We start from the raw sequence: 12,519 nt of genomic DNA on the forward strand, positions 1-12,519 counted from the left end.
TTGTATTTGGTTTCTGAATCTGTCTTATTTAGACAAAAAAGGGGAGATGTTGGGGCAGCTGGCCCAATCCCTGCGTTCAGGGGCGTGGCTGCTCCAGCGGGGTAGCCATGCCCCTTAAATAGGATTGGGGAGCCGGAAGGCGCCCCGTTCGTTTGCCCCGCGGTCACTCCGCTGGACCCTTGGTTCTGTAAGTTCCCTTATCTCCCTTTGTATTAAACTTGAATAATTATAAAAGGACTATTTTTGGTTATTTCCAATCTTCGCCGCATCAGTACTTCTCTCACCCATACGCTGGTGTGCTTGAGGTGCAGTCCAAACTCGAGTTTGTATGTTAAAAACCCTGTTGTGGTTTATATCAGAATCTGGTTCCATGGAGTTTCTTTTTTTGGGATAAGTAATTTGGGTATAACAATACACACACACGCACACTGAACCATGTGCATGGTAACACTCATACTCAGACACATTAAAATAAAAGAATATGATACTTTTATTATTAAATATATATAATATCTTATTTTCAATGTATGGATGTTTTCATGTATTTGTGTATGCATACCATCTGTGCGTATTTGTAGAAGGAAGCGGCGGGGCTGCGTCCCACCACCCGGCTAGCTTTACCCAAAATAATTACATGGAAACTGTATTCTTTTAAAACACTGCCTGGCCCATAGTTTCAGCCTCTTATTGGCTAATTCGCACATCTTCCTTTAACCCATATTTAGTAATCTGTGTAGCACCACGAGGTGTGGCTTACCAGGAGAGATCTTAACCTGCGTCCATCTCGGAGAGGAGAAGCATGGAGACTACATATCGCGACTGCCTGAAGCGGCTCCCCATTTGTAGTGTGAAGCGGCGGGCTGTGTCCCGCCACCCGGCTAGCTTTACCCAAAATAATTACACGGAAACTGTATTCTTTTAAAACACTGCCTGGCCCATAGTTTCAGCCTCTTATTGGTTAATTCTCACATCTTCCTTTAACCCATATTTAGTAATCTGGGTAGCACCACGAGGTGTGGCTTACCAGGAGAGATCTTAACCTGCGTCCATCTCGGAGAGGAGAAGCATGGAGACTCACTATGGGGAATGCCTGAAGCATCTCCCCAACTCTACTTCCTTGTTCCCACAATTCTGTTCTGTCTACTCCACCTCTCTTAAAGGGCTAAGGCAGTTTTCTTTATTAATTAACCAATGAAAGAAACATAGACAGATAACTCTCCTCCATCATTTCCCCTTTTTCTGTTTAAACAAAAAAGAAAGGCTTCAACTTTAACATAGCAAAATTACATATAACAAAACAGTTATCAAGTAAGTATTACAGTTACAATATTTAAATCTATTTTATCTTTTATCATAACTAAGGAAATCTATAACTATCTATTTATTCTTCAACTCCATCAAAGACTCCAGAAGGATATAATATTACCTAAGTAAACAAGTCATTTGTGACTTTCAAACTCTAGAAATGACAGAGACAACTCGCTGCCTAGATAGTCACCCAAAGTTCCTCTGTACCGTTGGGGCATCCATCTTCAGCCTTCAGGCCCATAGTGTCCAGCAGACTTTTTCATGAAGCAGGAAATTCCAAAGACAGTTCAGTCACTTTCTGCTGTGTCCTGCAGAACGTCTCGCAGACTCTTTCATGAATCAGGAACTCCTAAAGACCATCTCACCTTTAGGCAAGTTCAGCAGTCCTCTCTCTGCGGGTTTTTTGTGTCCAGTTTATGGAACAGTCCAGCCAAGAGCAGTTTCTTGCCCAAATGGCTAACAAACTCCATAAGTAGCCTCTTCGATGCCCATCTTCCTCTCGAAGTAGATTGGTGCTGCCAGGAGCAGACGTGTCTCATTGTCATGAAAAACCCTAAGTTATTAAAACATTAAATGCCATATTCTGCAGTCTTTGAAAGATATGAAGAATGTCTATCTGAAATATATCTATGCACATCTAGAAAATGACTAACATGACTACAAGCTTGACTATTAATCGATGATTATCCATTAACAACCTATATTTCCTAATAATACATTACATTCTTTAAAATGAACTACAATCACAATAGCTTAATCAAAATCAGAAATACATATACATATAACAAATTGACCTTAAAATCCATACCAATGCAAATTATTCATATCTATATCATATCCCCCTTTAAATGTAAAAGAACATTTATAAACAATATTTGGGAATGTGGGCGCAGTTATTTCTCTCCAAACTGCTTCCTGCTGAGTGGGGGCGTTGTTATTTAGGTCTTTCATGGTATAACCTGTGTGCTAGGTTCCTCTCAGTTGGCAGTTGAGTGAAGTAATTTTTTGAAGATGTTCACAGCAACCTTTCAGGAGGGCGTGGTCTATCATACCATATTGGGATAGAAGCAATCCACAGAGTCTCGTCCTCTGTGAAAACAAAAGAAGAAACTCTTTTCCAAAGCATCATGTTCTTAGATCCAAATCCTGAAGTCATACCGTTAAGATGTCCATTCTGGTCTAGCCTGGCAGCCCATATAATGAAATGTCTCTCTGTACTTAGCTCCTTTACAGTCAAAAAAATCAAAGAAAACACAACAAAATACATAATCCAGACTCTCTGTGAATTTTCCATTTTTACGTGGCTTATTTTTACTCTATCACTTTACTTCTTTTAATCTATAACTATCTGTACTCTGTCTCTTTAAAGACTTTAACCTTTTTTTTAAGGCATTAACTTTATTCTCTATATTTTCTTTTTCTCTCTTTTAAGCCTACGTGAGCCATTTAAAGGCCTTCTATGTCTGAATCTTTTCTATTGTGAATCTGTAATTTTTTACTATCCAGGAGCATTTCTTAAAAGGTTAACCACTTCTTAAAATCTTAAGTTGCGCCAGGTAGAGGTAATACGGTACCGCCTGTTTACAGCCAAGTCTAAACCTTAACTGCGCTGTTATTATTGTAATTGCGATAGACCTGTCTGAGCTCAGCACAATTCAGCATGGCGGAGCAGAGCCAGAGCTGCTATTGCCTCAGTCATTTGGTGTCCCTGAGCTGCACACAGTTACAGGTACACAGCAGTCCACATTGGAGCTGCACTCAGCAGTTTAATTTTGATACTGAGCGTGCAGCACAGAAACTCTTTTAATCCAAGTCACAGCCGAATCTGATGCGCAGAGCATCGCGCAGTCTGAAAACACCTCTCTCTCTATGGCGGCAGGAATCCGCAAATGCTGTCCCGCTCGCCTAAGCCTGATTCCGCCATCTGCCCAGGTGCAGGCAGGGAGCAGTGAGCCATCGGCATGGTCTCAGAGTACTTTTTTTCCCCCCGATCCCAAGCGGACACACAAACATCCAGTCCATAAAAGCCACTGAAATGGTTTATAGCCAGAATTTGCACTGGCAGCACAGCACCAGGAAGCCGCGTTTTAAAATGACTCAGCTTTTCTCTGCCGCTATTGCAGAAACAGAAAATCTCTCTACGGCACGTCCAGGCAAACAGCAGAAAGCTGTGTTAATCTCTCTCCTTTATTTAAAGCCCTCTCAGGTTAAAAACCTGAGTGGATTTAGTCACCACGTTGGAGCGCCAATCTGTAGTGTGAAGCGGTGGGCTGTGTCCCGCCACCCGGCTAGCTTTACCCAAAATAATTACACGGAAACTGTATTCTTTTAAAACACTGCCTGGCCCATAGTTTCAGCCTCTTATTGGTTAATTCTCACATCTTCCTTTAACCCATATTTAGTAATCTGGGTAGCACCACGAGGTGTGGCTTACCAGGAGAGATCTTAACCTGCGTCCATCTCGGAGAGGAGAAGCATGGAGACTCACTATGGGGAATGCCTGAAGCGTCTCCCCAACTCTACTTCCTTGTTCCCACAATTCTGTTCTGTCTACTCCACCTCTCTTAAAGGGCCAAGGCAGTTTTCTTTATTAATTAACCAATGAAAGAAACAGACAGATAACTCTCCTCCATCACCCACTCCTGCTACCCAGCATTCTGTTCTGTCTACTCCGCCTACCTAATTTTCTGTTCTCTTAAAGGGCCAAGGCAGAATCTTTATTAAAAATGAAAGTAACACATAGACACTCCTCCATCACGTATTGTGTCATCAGAGGCAGAAAATGACATCAGATTCCCTGGAAATATAGTTACAGATGGTTGTGAACTGCCATATGTTGCTGGAAATCAAAAAACCTGGGTCAATTACAGGAGAATCAAGTGCTCTTAACCACTTTAGCCCCTAGTATACCATTATTTTCATTGCCTACATTTCATTTTAGAAACTCCAGAACATCAATTTCTTCTCTAGTTACTCTCAGACTAACTTTAAGAAGTTTGTTGTCCTTGAGGCTAGAGAAATGATTGGTGATTAAGAGCACACACTGATCTTTTTTTCTCATTTTTTATTAAAAATTTCCATCTCCTCCCCTCCTCCTCCCCCTTCCCTCCCCTCCCTTCCAGCCATACCCCCACTCCCTCCCTCTCCAAGCCAAAGAGCCATCAGGGTTCCCTTCACTATGTTAAGTCCAAGGTCCTCCCAACTCCCCCTAAGTCCAGGAAGGTGAGCAACCAAACTGACAAGGCTCACAGTGAGCCTGTCCATGCTGTAGAGTTCAAGCTCATCGCCATTGTCCTTGGTTTCTCAGTCCTCCTCCACTGTCAGCCACATTCAGAGAGTCCGGTTTGGTCCCCTGTTCCATCAGTCCCATTTCAACTGGACTTGGTGGTCTCCCGTTAGATCTGTCCCACCGTCTCAATGGGTAAACGCAATCCTCACAGTCCTGACTTCATTGCTCATGATCTCCCTCCTTTTGCTCCTCATCAGGACCTTGGGAGCTCAGTCCGGTGCTCCTATGTGAGGCTCTGTCATTTTCTCCATCCAATGCCAGGTGAAGGTTCTATGGTGATGTGCAAGATATTCATGAGTATGGCAATAGGATCTGGACATTTCTGGCACCCTCTCCTCAGCTGCCCAAGGAACTAGCTGGGGATGTCTTCCTGGACACCTGGGAACCCCTCTAGAGTCAAGTCTCTGCCAACTCTAGAATGACTCCCTTAATTAAGATATATAATTCCTTGTTCCCATATCCACCCTTCCTATATCCCAACCATCCTATTCCCGCAAGCTCTTCCCATCCTCCACTTCACACTTTTCTCTCCCCAATCCCCCATCCCCCCATCCCACCCCACCCCCAAGTTCCCATTTTTTGTCCGGCAATCCTGTCTACTTCCAATATCCAGGAGGATAACTACATGTTTTTCTTTGGATTCACCTTCTTATTTAGCTTCTCTAGGATTTTTTACGAATTATAGGCTCGATGTCCTTTATTTATGGCTAGAAACCAATTATGAGTGAGTACATCCCATGTTCATCTTTTTGGGCCTGGGTTACCCCACTCAGGATGGGCACACACTGATCTTTAGAGGGCTGGAGTTTGGTTCTTAGCACCCAGGTTGGGTGGCTCCCAACTGCCTGTAACTTTGTCTCCAGGACATCTAAAGTCCTCTATCATTCTCCATGAGCACCCACACCTACATAGCACATTCTCACACACAAATGCTTAGAAATAAAACTGAAAAAGATCATTAAAATAAGAATTCTATTGTTCTTGCTGGTGGAATTAAATGCAGAGTAAGCATACAACTGGGCATTTCCTCTATGTGTGATTTTATGTCAGTCAGAGAGGAGGAATGTTTGAAAAGTTTAATAGAACTAACTCCCCATAGATATACATACCTTGCCCCTAAATCAGATTATAGAACTAATATTGGAAAATAATAGGTGATTTATGAAATCACAATTGCCAAGATGCTTCCCATTCTATGTATATATCTATTATCTTTCTCTTGTGCATATATATATATATATATATATGTACATTATAAAAGTCTCTAGGCTAGCACAACAAATCCATATGCACTCTTCATATAACAACACATTTTTAAACAATTCTACTTTAAACAATATTTGCTTTGTCTATTAAAATAATTTTAAATGAAAGCATAGGCAGAAATGCAAGATGTTTCCATGTTGTCCAAAATAGAACTTCACATATTGCCACTGTATCAATGAAAACTCCCTGCAATGGCTTCCCAGTCAACATCTTCCTCCTACATAAGGCTGCCTGTTTCTGTCTCCCTCACTAGACGTACCCCTAGCACTCTAGAGAGCAGTAACTGTCTATTATTTATCTATCTAGCCCTTGTCTGCTATTCAGTGCCCAACATATTGTAAATGTTCTCAGTGGATGTGGAATATATTTTCCATTTTATGGGATTCAGTGTGCTGGTGTGTTGTTGGTTTAGTATGGGTTTGTTTCTGAAACAGATGCTCCTTTTCATCCATAAGTTCTTCTAGTATATACAGACTGGAAGAGATATAAGTTGCACCCAACATGCTTAGATTTATAATCTATGAGGATGATATTGGAGAATGTGTGGGAACAGGAAACAGTTCTTTTTCAAAAACAGAAAGGACATTAAGTGTTCTAAAGTAGATGTTTATTCACTGGTGTAAGACTCATCTTGTCAGCTACTTGGGAAGCTGATTCAGGATAATTGCAAATTAAAGGATTGCCTAGGATACATAACAAGTTAAAGGTCAGACCGAGAAATGATGCAAAATAAAAATCAGCTGTAATTCAGTGGTAGAGCACTTAGCTATCATGTGTAAGACCCTATGTTGAAGGCATTGTCAAGACTGTTATGTAAATAATAGATTTTTAGGGTAATAGCTGTGAAAAAGGAGTTTTTCCTCATGACACCTCTCTCTCTGTGTGTCTCTCTGTGTGTCTCTCTGTGTGTCTCTCTGTGTGTCTCTCTGTCTCTGACTCTCTCTCTCTCTCTCTCTCTCTGTGTGTGTGTGTGTGTGTGTGTGTGTGTGCATTTGGGGAGGCCAGAAGACAATCTTGCTGTTCAACTTTATTTTTCAAGTTAGTGTTTCTTAGGGGCCTGAAGTTCACTGAGTGAGCTAATCTAGGTTGACTGTCCAGTAAGACTCAGAGATTCCCCTATGTCTGCTTCCCTAGTGTTGGAATTAAAAACATGTACCACCTTGTCTAGATTTTTTACATGGGTTCTGGGGATTAAACTCGATCCTTGTGTTTAGGTAGCAAGCACTGTATGAACAGAACCATCTCTCCAGATTTCAACATAATATTTTGAAAAGACATCAAATTTTAAAAATACAGTACAGAACATTAAATTTTTAAAGGTATTTGTGAGAAATTTGTTGGAATAGAATTTCAACTGAACATTGAAAACTCAGAATTTAACACTGAACTACTAACTTGGCCAGTTCAGCTCAGCTAGCAAGATGAGAGCTTTTTTTATACCTGTATATATTCACATACAAAATTGTTGAAAAGAGTCACATGAAATCCTGCTGATCCAATTAGGGAATAAAGAAAGTAACAAATAGGAATGCCACAGATGGAGGCAAAGCTATCTGTTAAAAGAAACCTCTATTGTAGCTCCCTTTTTTGTTTTCCAAAGCATTTGTACATGTGAGAAAACTTCCACCTCCTCAGTCCTGTGTGTCCATAGTACTGAGATATGAATTCTAAGACCCAGCCTCTGCACAGTAAACAACATGATGTCAGTCCCATAAAGCAGACATATCTGTTAAAGACTTACATTTAGAAGTAAAACAACAACAACAACAAAAGTCTTTGTATGGAGTTTATTTTAGGTAAATACAGATAAATGCTAAGGCATTTATTTGTAAGCTTAAATTCATGTGTTCAGTTATTTGTTATTATTATTATTATGTGATGTATGTGGTGGTGTGGGGGAATATGCAGAGGTGAAAAGACAGACAGCCTTGTGGAGTTGTTTCTCTTGTTCTTCCATTTACATGTATTCCAGTTATTGAACTTGGATCATTGGGATTTCATGGCAAGTTCTTACTTGCTGAGATATCTTGCTCGCTCATGCTTAAATTATTTTTATTTTTTTATGAGAATTCATACATGAGTACAGTGTTTAGATCATTTCTACCCTTTCCATTCCTCCCTCTAAGACCTCCATATCCTCCTTCAGTCCTCCATTCCTTCTAAAATTAATGCTTCTCTAATTATTCACTGGTTCTCAACCTTCCTAATGTTGCAACCCTTTAATGCAGTTCCTCATGTTATGGTGACTTCCCAACTGTAAAATTATAATGTTGCAACTTCATAGCTGTAATTTTGCTACTGTTGTGCATTATAATGTAAATATCTGTGTTTGGGGTTTGGGGTGTTGCAGCCCACAGGTTGAGAGAATCACTGAATTACATACATACACACATACATAACCCCCTACTGGGTTTAATGTGGGAGGTCCTTCTGTCTATGTGTTGATTTTATTGGGTAATGAATAAAGAAACTAGTTTCTCTATGATTATTTCTGGAGTCTGGGCATCTGGGAAACAAACTATTGGTCTCTTACAACAAATGGGCACCAACGGGGCCAACTAAAATACACTTAAAACCTGAGTGAGTTTGGGAAAAGTTCTAGGCACACACACACACACACACACACACACACACACACACACAAACAGAGTCAAGCACGGCTTAATGCCTCACCTCCTTTAAGAGAGGTCTTACTAATTCAGCAATAGAAAAAAAGCCACACGGTTTTCAAATGGAGGCTTCTTGGGCCATGCTGTCAATGCGAACTCAGGCACTTTAAGGAGGGTGAGCATTTCAATAGTGTTTGCAGGCAGCATGTTGCAAGTTACTTGGTAGCAGCATGGGCCAACCAGTTACAAGGGTTGAGGTGGTTAGGACAGCTACCACCTGGCAGTCTCAGATGCAGTGAATGGACTTCCTGCATGTTGAATTTGGTAGAGCAAGCAGAAAGGATCATATTTGCCCTAGCAATGCCATAGATTAGGTTTTTAAGAAGCACTTAGCATTTTAAGAAGTTGTCCTGGTCAGAAAAGGATTACAGATATGCAATAAGGATAGATTCAGACATAAAAGACCTTTAAATAAGACACCGTGTGTTTAAAAAATGTACATAGGCTTGGGAGAGAGAAGAAAAATAGCAAAGAGACAGTAAATGTAATTAAAAAAAGAGTAAGGCAGTCATAGATTAAAGAAGTAAAGATAATAAAATAAATATTAAACTTGCAAAAAAGGTAATAGAGTGAGAAAAATAAGCCAAGTAAAGATGGAATATACAAAAAGAGAGTGGATTGTGTATATTATTGCGTTTTCTTTGGTTTTTTGACTGTGAAGGAGCTAAGTACAGAGAGACATTTCATTGTATGGACTGCAAAGATAAACCAAGATAAAAGTATCTTAATTTCAGAACTTGGGTCTAAGGATATGTTGGTTTGGAAAAGAGGTTGTTCTTTTGTCTAATTCCAGACTAATGTGGTTTGATAAACCAAGACCCCCCAAAAGGTTGTCATAAGCACTCCCAAAAATTGCTTTATCTAATAAAAAGCAGGAAGCAGTTTGGAAAGATCTATGCCCAAATTTCCAAATATTGTTTATAAATGTTTGTTTACATTTAATGGGGGATATGCTACAGAGATTTGCACTGGTATGGATCTTGGTTTATTGATACAAATTTAAGGTTAATTTTGTTTTACTGTGTATATGTATTTCTGGTCTTGATTAAGGTATTTTGTTTGCACAGCTCAGTTAAAAATGTAATGTATAGTTAAGAAATATAGGTTAATAGATATTTGTCTATAATAGTCAAGCCTGTAGTCATGTTAGTTAGGTTTTATAGATATACAAAGATATATTTCAGGTGGATAGGGATTCTTCAAATATTTGAAAGACCTTCAGAATATGGCATTTAAGATGTTTAAGACGTTAGGACTTTTCATGACAGTGAGACACATCTGCCCCTCGCAGCACCAATCTACTTCAAGTATTTGGGCATATAAGAGGCTCCTCATAGAGGTTTTTAGCCTTTGGGCAAGAAACTGCTCTTGCCTGGACATCTTGACAATATATTATATGAACTGGACATACAGGACCCACAGAGAAATGACTGCTAAACTTGCCTAAAGGTGAGACAGTCGTTCAGGGTCCCTGCTTCATGAAAGAGTCTCCTAGACATTCTGCAGAGCACAGAAAAAAGTGACTAATAAACTGCCAATATAGATGGAACTGTCTCTGAAATTTCCTGCTTCATGGAAATGTCTGCCATATACTATGGGCCAGTAGGCTGAATATGGGTGCCCACATCATTACAGAAAAACTTTGGGTGACTGTCCAGGTATTGAGATGTCTCTATCAATTCTAGAGTTTTGGAAGTTGCTTACATTGCACATCCTGTTTACTTAGGTAATATTATATCCTTCTGGAATCTTTGACAGAGTTGAAGAATAGATAGTTATAATTATAGTTTTCCTTAGTTATGATAAAAGATAAAGTAGATATAAATATTATAACTGTAATTATTGCTTGATAACTGTTTTGTTATATGTAATTTTTCTGTGTTAAAGATAAAACTTTCCTTTTTATTTAAACAGAAAGGGGGAAATGATGTGTGGGGTCATTCTGTTTATGTGTTGCTTTTATTGGTTAATGAATAAAGAAACTGTCTTGGCCTGTGATAGGGCAAAAGAGTAGAGCTAGGCAGAGAAAACTAAACAGAATGCTGAGAGAAAAAAGGCAGAGTCAGAGAGAAGCCACACAGCCTGGCTGGAGACAAACACAGGAATTTTATGCAGTAAACCACAGCCTCACGATGATAAACAGATTAATAGAAATGTGTTAAATTAAGATGTAAGAGCCAATAAGAAGCTAGAGCTAATGGGTCAAGCAGTGATTTAATTAATACAGTTTCTGTGTGATTATTTCTGACTGAATAGCTGGGAACGAGCAAGCTATCTCCCACTACATGGGTTTCTTTGGTATTGTTTATGTGAATACGTGTTTCAGTGTTTATGACTGATCACTTGAGGTTGAATAACCTACCAGGGAACTCGTCCCTGGAGAAACTGATTCTCCCTCTCCCAACAATTATAATTACTTGTATCAAAGTGGGGCCTTCTGAGATTTCCAAGATTCTTGGTGCAGGAACAGCATTTTTTGGCTGGTAGCTGTCCTAGTGTGTGGTAAGATCAAGTTATTAGCATTTAGTGTTTGGCTTTGCATGGGAGCAGTATAGGAACTTTTTCTTTGGGTCATAGAATATCATTTCACATTCATATATGGAAGGATTGTTTGAGTTGCTTGATACCTGTAAATTTACTTTCCAGTCAAAACAACCAAAGTGAAGTCTGTGATTTGCAACTCTCCAATACAATCCTACAGATGTTCTCCATTGAGTTTAGTAGGAAGATAAAAATTCAAGAATCCAATTTAAAACTATTGAGAAATAGGGAGAGTAAATATGGAATGAAATAAAAATACAAATTGGGCATGGTGATGCACTATATTTGAAAAGTGAAGCCAGGTATAATGGATCATGAGTGCAATCTTAGAACTTAGAAGACTGAGTCAAAAAAATCAGGTTGAGTTCAAGGACAGACTGGCTACATAGTGAATTCACAACAGCACAAATTACTAATTGAGACTCTGTCTCCATATGTCAATCAATCAATCAACAAATAAATGTGAATAGATGAAAAGTGCTTTTAAAATGGATTTCCTGTGGAATGAATGCAATATACTTCTAGAGGATTTTATTTCAAAAATAGAAAAATCCGTTAAAACTATCATTTTTCAGGAGCCAAAATTGTGGCAAACCTTTTTCCCTAATTTTTATTTTTAAAAGAACATCAACAATAACTAGGTAAATAACAAAAGGGAACAAAGAAATTGGCATCTCCTCTTTTTTAAAAAAATGCACATTGGGGAATGGGGAGAAGAGAATGCCCACTACAGAGGTAACCTGAAACACCCCTGGAACAGAATAGTGTGCTTTCTCTGAATTCCCTTGGCAATTCTCCCAATTATTTAAAGATTCTTTTATAATGGGCTTGCCCATTCTACCTCCCCTGAAGAGCAGACTCAGATTTTTATAGGGCGCAGGGAGTATCTCTTTCCCTAGAACTGTCTGCCCCAATTTGTTTTCATTAGTGTAGAAATGAAAACAAATGGAGTCCCCAGTCACCCTACGCAGAAGAGATACTGCATTCTCCCATCACTTTTCTGCAGACTTCTGAGCTCACACAGGAAGCTTTCCAAGATAAGGATCCCCCTTCAGGGGTTTGTGCACGTTAATTTGAATTATTTCAGACTAGTCTGTCAGCAATCACAATTAATCACCAAAAGTTCATTTTTAACCAAATGGAAGCTTTGTAGTTTCAGAGTCCCATCAAGATCTCACCATTTAAAGGATGCTTGCCTCCTGGCCTGAATATAGCTGCTCTGTTCACATAATATCACATTCTTGTTACTGTCTTTAGAATCTGTATAAACAAAGGATCTCATAAATAGCTGTGGTTAATTTTTGGAATTGGTATTTACCAAATTTCCTTGTCTGTTGTGCAAACTCAGACTCAGTTCTGCAGCCCTGGACAGCTGCTTCACCTCGGCACATTTTCTCTCTGTCCATCACTGGCTGTGCTCTGTTGATGATGGAAGTCACAAAACAA

Source organism: Arvicola amphibius, chromosome X (assembly GCF_903992535.2).
Source record: "Arvicola amphibius chromosome X, mArvAmp1.2, whole genome shotgun sequence".
Lineage (NCBI taxonomy): Eukaryota > Metazoa > Chordata > Mammalia > Rodentia > Cricetidae > Arvicola > Arvicola amphibius.